Source organism: Aedes aegypti, chromosome 2 (assembly GCF_002204515.2).
Source record: "Aedes aegypti strain LVP_AGWG chromosome 2, AaegL5.0 Primary Assembly, whole genome shotgun sequence".
In the NCBI taxonomy this organism is placed as follows: Eukaryota; Metazoa; Arthropoda; class Insecta; order Diptera; family Culicidae; genus Aedes; species Aedes aegypti.
Genome location: NC_035108.1, coordinates 260,093,477 through 260,100,401, shown reverse-complemented (window position 1 = coordinate 260,100,401; position 6,925 = coordinate 260,093,477). Strand labels below are relative to the sequence as shown.

At 33.3% G+C, this 6,925-nt stretch overlaps 1 non-coding gene across 1 annotated transcript; it reads right to left on the bottom strand.

The window, feature by feature from the left end:
- Positions 1 to 6,419: 6,419 nt before the first annotated feature.
- On the bottom strand, positions 6,420 to 6,491 carry Trnav-uac. The gene has a single exon. It is a non-coding gene; the product is annotated as a tRNA-Val (tRNA).
- Positions 6,492 to 6,925: the final 434 nt, after the last annotated feature.

Genomic DNA, 6,925 nt, shown 5'->3' with positions numbered 1-6,925 from the left:
AATAAATTTGAGCAGAAATAGTACCAGTATAGTATAGTAATTCATGTTAATGCTCAAAACTTGTTTCACTTCATAAACTATATACGGGGATGAACCAGTCTCAGGCTGAATTTTCCCATAATAAAAAAACAATGAAAACAAAACTGTGAAACTTTTTATATTATCTTTTTCGCCTGTCATTCGAAATTCATGTCTTTGACATGCATTTTTCTCGACATAAAATTAATTGTAGAAGACAAGTTATCGCGCTAGAGCAGGAACACAATTTTTATTACACTTTAATTTTTATTTTACATTAAAAATATAACAAAAGTCCATGTTTTGGAACCCGTTTCCTTGACAATCAACATTAAAAGTAATCGATAAGGTATCCATAAATAAATAGTAATTTTAGATTACACTCAAAATTTATTGTACCTGGAAATCTAAGAAACATTCTATTTTTAAGATTGTTTGCGTGTGAATAAAACTGATAGCGGTTACATATGTTCACTAAAACAAGTTTTCACTAGTCATCGCATTAAATTAAGATTTAAAGAAAAAAGACAATTGTTAAAAGTAAGGTTTTCGTAATTTAAGTAAAAATAAAAATATTGCAATCAAAATTTTTGGTTTGTACACAAACATGTTCAATGAATTTTTAAAAGAAAATTTATGGGCTGGGCTTTCACAATTGAATTGATGTCGAAAAAAAACACATTTTATCGGGTTAAAGTTTGATTCATAGGCAAACATGTTTGAAAAACTGGGTGGTTTCAAACAGAGCAAAATTTAAATTAAAAAAAAAAAAAACAAAAAAAAACTCCAAGTTAATTGTTTAAAACATATTAAACATACCATATTTCATTGCTTGGAATGGTGTTAATTTATTGACTTTTTGCCAAAACGCGTACCAGATAAAGCAAGGAAGTGTCTTTAGTTTAATAACAAGATAGACATCCTATCTCGAGAAATTTCAAGTTTGTGTTGATCTTTGTCTAGTTTGTGTCTAGTTCTTTTGCTGTAAGAATTTTAAATGTCATTGAGCGGATATATGCATTATCAAAGTTAGAAATAGGATTTTTCTGGATTCTTCAAATAAACGCTTCAAATTAAGATTTACAGGTTAAAAAATAGGGCTTTTCTTAGATGTTTTTACTTTGTACAAAAAGTCTATTCTATTTTCAACATGCTCAACATACTAGAAATTTAATGCTTCAAAAACTATATTTCGTCGACTTAAATTATGATTTACATGCAAACAGGTTTCAAAATTAGAAGTTTTTGGAACTTTTTGTTGAATTCATGCTACAAATCTACATGTCATTGCTTTGAACATTGTTTTACAGCCAAACGGAATGGAAATTTAAGGTTTGTCGTAGATTTTGTATTGAAAGTTTTGAGTGCAATCCAAAATGTATGTTTCTACGCAAATATGTTCACTAAACTCGTTCAATCGAATTCATGCTGAGAAAGCTACATGTTATCACTTTTAAATTTAATTTATAAGCAATAAGTTAAAAAACTAGGATCTCTTGAATATTTCAATTAAAAAAAAATGAGTGTATTCTTTATTTTTTTATTACTACTCAAAAATGGTTCCTCGACAACTGAAATCAATGCAATATCGAAAAACTACATACCATTGCTTTAAATGTTGCTTCATAGGAAAACATTAAGTAAAAAATATTCGTTAGTTCTTGTGTTTGGATGGGCATCTAATTCTTCCGAAAGAGGTGCACTTTGCGAAAAAGGACCACGTGATTATTGAGCTGAAATCGAATTCAGGTTAACTTCTGCGTTCATGAGTCCTCTCATGGCGTAGTGGTAACGCGCCCCAACTAGAGATCGGGGAGTCGTGAGTTCGATTCTCACTGAAAAGACGTGTAACTTTTTCGCAAATCTTCACATCAATTCGTCCATATAATCTGATTGCAAATTATATGTAATGTTTAGCTTTTCGGTAGTTGTTAAACTTCCATTCGGCTGGTTAGCCGTAAACCACGATTCATAATTGAAAACATGTATTACTTTGTTATTTTTCAACCAATAATCAGCATTTATGAAATTTTGGAAAACTTTGTATAACACCAAATTTTTCAAAAATCAAAACAAGTTTAAGTTAAAAGAAGTTTACTCCAAATTTTCCCTCGTTTTACTAAAAATTTCATCTTTGTTTGACCATAACTTCATGAATACTCAACCAATTCCAAATATTCTTACATGTTTTTGAAGCTAATTTAATTGTTTTTAAACTGTTCACACAACACATTTTTCTAAAAAAATGTTTTGACCAGGTGGTTCAACAAAAACTGAAAAAAAAGATCTTTAACGAAAAATGTATTTTTTTTTTCTTTTTCAAATTTTTGCCAATTAAACATTATCTCTAAAGCTGAAACTTTTTTTTCATGAGTTAAACCTTTGAAAAGGACTTTGCAACAATTTTAAAATAATTTGGAAACAACAATATTTTCGCATATGTTGAAAAATATATGCACCATTCAACTCGTAGTTGAAACAAGATGCTTTATAAACATAAGTTTCATATAGAAACTGCCATTTCCGGCGACAAAACTTAAATAATCCTAAGAAATTTGATTTTTTCAAATGAAAAAATAACAAGATCTTGTGTAGTTTTTGTTAAATAACTTAGTTAAAACTATTAAAAAAAAATATGTTGTATGAATAGTTTGAAAACAACAATTTATGTAAAAAAATTGGAATAGATTCAGTATTTATGAAGTTATGGTCAAACAAAGATGATTTTTTTAGTAAAATGAGGAAAAAATGGAGAAAACTATTTTTAGCTAAGATTAGTTGCGATTTAAGACAATTTTGATGTTCTACAAAGTTGTCATAAATTAAGAATAATGGTGCTAAAAGTTTCAAAATTGGTTATAACATAACAAAGTTATGGTGATTTCACCGAAGGCCATTTTTTATATTTTGAAAATCCACCTTCAAGACGCTTGTACCACCTCTAAACCTTAATATTTTTAGCTCAAACTTTGAGGTTTCTCTTTAAATGTGATTTGAATTCGTTAGAGCACACGAATTTTCGGTTTTGAGAATTTTTGAAAAATAAGCCGCACTTATACAAAGAAATTTATATCGCAAAACATATGTAAAATGTGTCTCATTTAACAACATTGCAGAAGGAAGTTTTCAACTAGGTTGTTGATATTAAGAGGTAAAACTGATCCAGATTAATTATAGGTTATCTAGATCAAAACTAAAGCGATCAATATGTAGTGCAACTTATTTCCAAATATTTGTTGAAATTATAGGTTCGAAATCTTGCATAACCAAAGCACTAGAGGTTTTAGTTGTCGAAAATTTCCTGCCTTAAAAATTACTGCCCCTAACCCTTCCCGCATGAACTGGCGTAGACACAGTGGTATATACGGTCTACTGTGGGAGCCAGTTTAATGCATCATCAATTCCTTCCCCTTCCCTCATTGGTCAGCATTCTGACGTGGCAGGCGCCATTGTTGCCTAAAATAGAAAATCACCAGCACTTATACACTGAGGGTGTATGTTAGTCCCAAGTAGTCATCTGGTTGCATGGTGTCCATTCAAAATAAATTTTTCGCTTCTTGAATTTTTTTCCTGTTTGCTCTTAAATTGGGTATTTTCGTTTTTTTTTCATGGAAAATGGTCAAATTTGAAGGCCTTGAACTAACTTATTTATGAACTATCTTTCCACATCTCGATATTTCCCCCTATGTTGGTGATTGCTACGGTCTCTTAATTCTGCATACGATTTCCCTCTTCATATCTCGATATCCTCCTTATCTCGTTCCATATTTTTCCTGTTTTTCCCAATTGTCTCTCTATAGGTATGTCGATATGAACATTATCAAAGGTTACTAGACCAGATTTGAGTGATTCAGAACAATTTGGAAACTCGAAATGAAGTTTTTTTGCTTATTATTTTCCTAGTAACGGATTGATTTTCAATCTAGTGTTCATTAAATTAATGTTCTTTTTCTCGATCTTTCCCTATCTCGATGGTCCCTTCGATATCGAGATGTGGAAGAGGCAACTGTATATTTAATTAATTTTATTAAATACTTTGAGCTTAAGGCGGTTTACATTGCGGAAAATTTTTGGCCAAAAAGATCCTTACCCACTAGTATTCATAGGAAGTTCAGAGAGATGTTGGCAATATATAAACAAATTTCTACTCTTTATATTTAAAATTGAACTATATTTCCACAAAAGGAGCAATTCATTGCCTTCTAAGAATGCCTTTGGAATTTTGGTTGGTTTGTTGGGAAATACTTGATTTTTGAAACTCTCGTTGAATCCAAGGAGAGATCACAGAAACGCTATCTCCAAATACATGTTATTCTTCTCCTATGAAGCTGACTAACACTTATGGCATTGATCCATAATTGCATCTCCCAAGCATTATATTAAATATAATTATATATTCTATTGAAAATCTCGTCAAGAACTTAACAAAAATCTGGCTAACAATACCTTAAGGATCTATTGCTTTTTATTTATCCATCAAAGATCTTGCAATGAATTCATGAAAAAGAAATTCAATGAAGATGATTGGAAGAATTCGTCGTAAATATGCAGAAATCCATACAAAATCTCGTCAGGCGGCTCATAAGAACATTATCATAGACCAAGGACTAGTCCAACTAGTAATCCAGACTAGTAATTCAGGCTTCACCAAGAATCAGTATTATCATTAGCCCGAGAAATCCTTCAAACGAAATTCCTAATGAATCTGTCCAGAATATCAGTATATCTACCAATACTTTTTTTTGGCTCGACTTTTCGCCAACCTCTACGAATCTACTAAGAATTTCCAGCCAAAATAGCCAAAGAGCTTTTCTAGAACCTACTGAAAACCTTATTAGCAACCTACTAATAACCTCTTCAGTGATCTCTCTGAAAAAACTCCCATGAAACTGGTCGATAATTGATTCGATTTCCGTTAGGATTGCAGCCTTTGCTGGAGATCTGGTCCTCATTAAAAAATTGAAATTAATCTTAATTAAAATCTGGCATGAATCTTGCCGAGAACCTTTCCAGGAATACCTAAGTCCCCTTCTAGAAATGTTTCAAAGATCTTAAACGTTAACTAGTTTTTTACCAATTCACCAACAGTTAGTCATGATGTACGAGTACAGGCAGTCGTACACCTTCTGAATAAAAATCTAGTTTTGTCCATAGTTCTTGAAATTGGAATAAACCGGAAGTCTTATTTTTGAAATGCATACTTTCCTGATGATTCCCAGATATTTCCCGGCCATTTGTAAATCCCGGGGTTTTTCCCGCTTTTCCCGGATTTCCATTTCGAGGAGTGCATTTCGAACCACTTTGCCCTACAATCGAGAACGGAATGGAACGCCAGCCCCTGGCATATGTTCTCCAAGGCTCCTGTTCCACAGAACGAAACAATCCGGGATGACGATGGAAGACGATATACACCACCTAAACCCCGGTCGGATCGGGACAAAGGCTCATATGAGCCGTATGGCAAAGACAAACAGACGTAAAACAGATGAAATTTCCGTCGAAAACGCTTCACGAGGTCATTTTAAATTTCCAATATTTTGTACATGAGAACCAGAGGCGCGCGCATCGTTTTCCTCTGTGTTTGACGCTTAACAAAATGGCTTAACCGTATTTCGTGCAACATGGCCACCAGATGATGATCATTGTGTGATATGGGTGATGCATTTTGAAGGATTTAAAGAATTGTTTTCTAAGTGTTACGCCTGTTTGTCTGTGCTCATGGTTCCACGAAAGGTAGTACTTCTGTAGTCCTGAGCAGTAACGCGAGCAAAGCGATACAGGAATGTCGGTTCGTTGGACGGTTGGTCGATTGGAAGAATGCATCATCCAGAACCGGATGATGAAGTGATTGATTGCTCTGAACTGAACGCCGCCATCGCCGCCGAAGCGAAGTACGTGTGGTAGAGTAATAAAAAAAATATGCAACACTACATGCAGCATATAAAACTTTCGTCTGCAGAGACACAGGCCTGAACAAAGAAAGGGATATCGGACGGGGTGCGGCTTTAAAATGTTGTTTTGTGTTATTCCGGGGGAAGTTGTGATGATCCGTACGAGTCAATTTCATATTGGCTGTCATCGAATAAAGGAAGACGGTGATATATCATGCTATGTTTACGGACAATGGGTGCTATAAGTTTTTCTAGTAGATTATCTAGAATAATTAAAAATATCTTTGAGAGATAGATCTGAATGCAGAATTCAAAATGAATGGTAGTTCTTTGTATAATCTGCAACACATTTTTCGTAACATTACGTACTACTGAGACGTGAATATATCATGGATCGATTATCCCACCTTATCCTATTAACCCAATATCCTTTCCACAACTGTGGAGATGCAGAGGTATACTCAGTCTCTATTAACAATGGTTGTTTACTAACATTCCTTCTCTACCCAATGACTGAGGTGGGATTTGAACCCACAACTCTTGTATGTAAGACGAGTGCTTTACCAACTAAGCTATCGAGCCACTTGATGACCAAATTCTAAGTTATTGGAGTTAACGATATGGTGATAACAATAATTTGTACTCTGAGATAAAATAAAAATGGCATCACACCAAAATTTAAAATTGTTCAGTAGTCCAGGCATTACTTGGTATTATTGGTATGTAAAGCAATTAATAAGAACTTATTAAGGTATTCGAAAGCTATTGAGGACTGCATGAGCTATTGAAAAAAATCCCTTTTCCTGAAAATACATCATGTATTATTCAGGTATTGCAATACTTGATCCAGTTATCAGTTTGGTGTTTGTAGAATAGGTATGAGATATTATTCGTGGCTACCTCTGATGCAGGTCTCTTTTATACCTTATTCAGGAGCTAAGTATTGAAAATAATCTGATAATACCCCAGCTTGGAATTCTGCAGCATGTTTAATAAGCCATCTGCTCAATACTGTT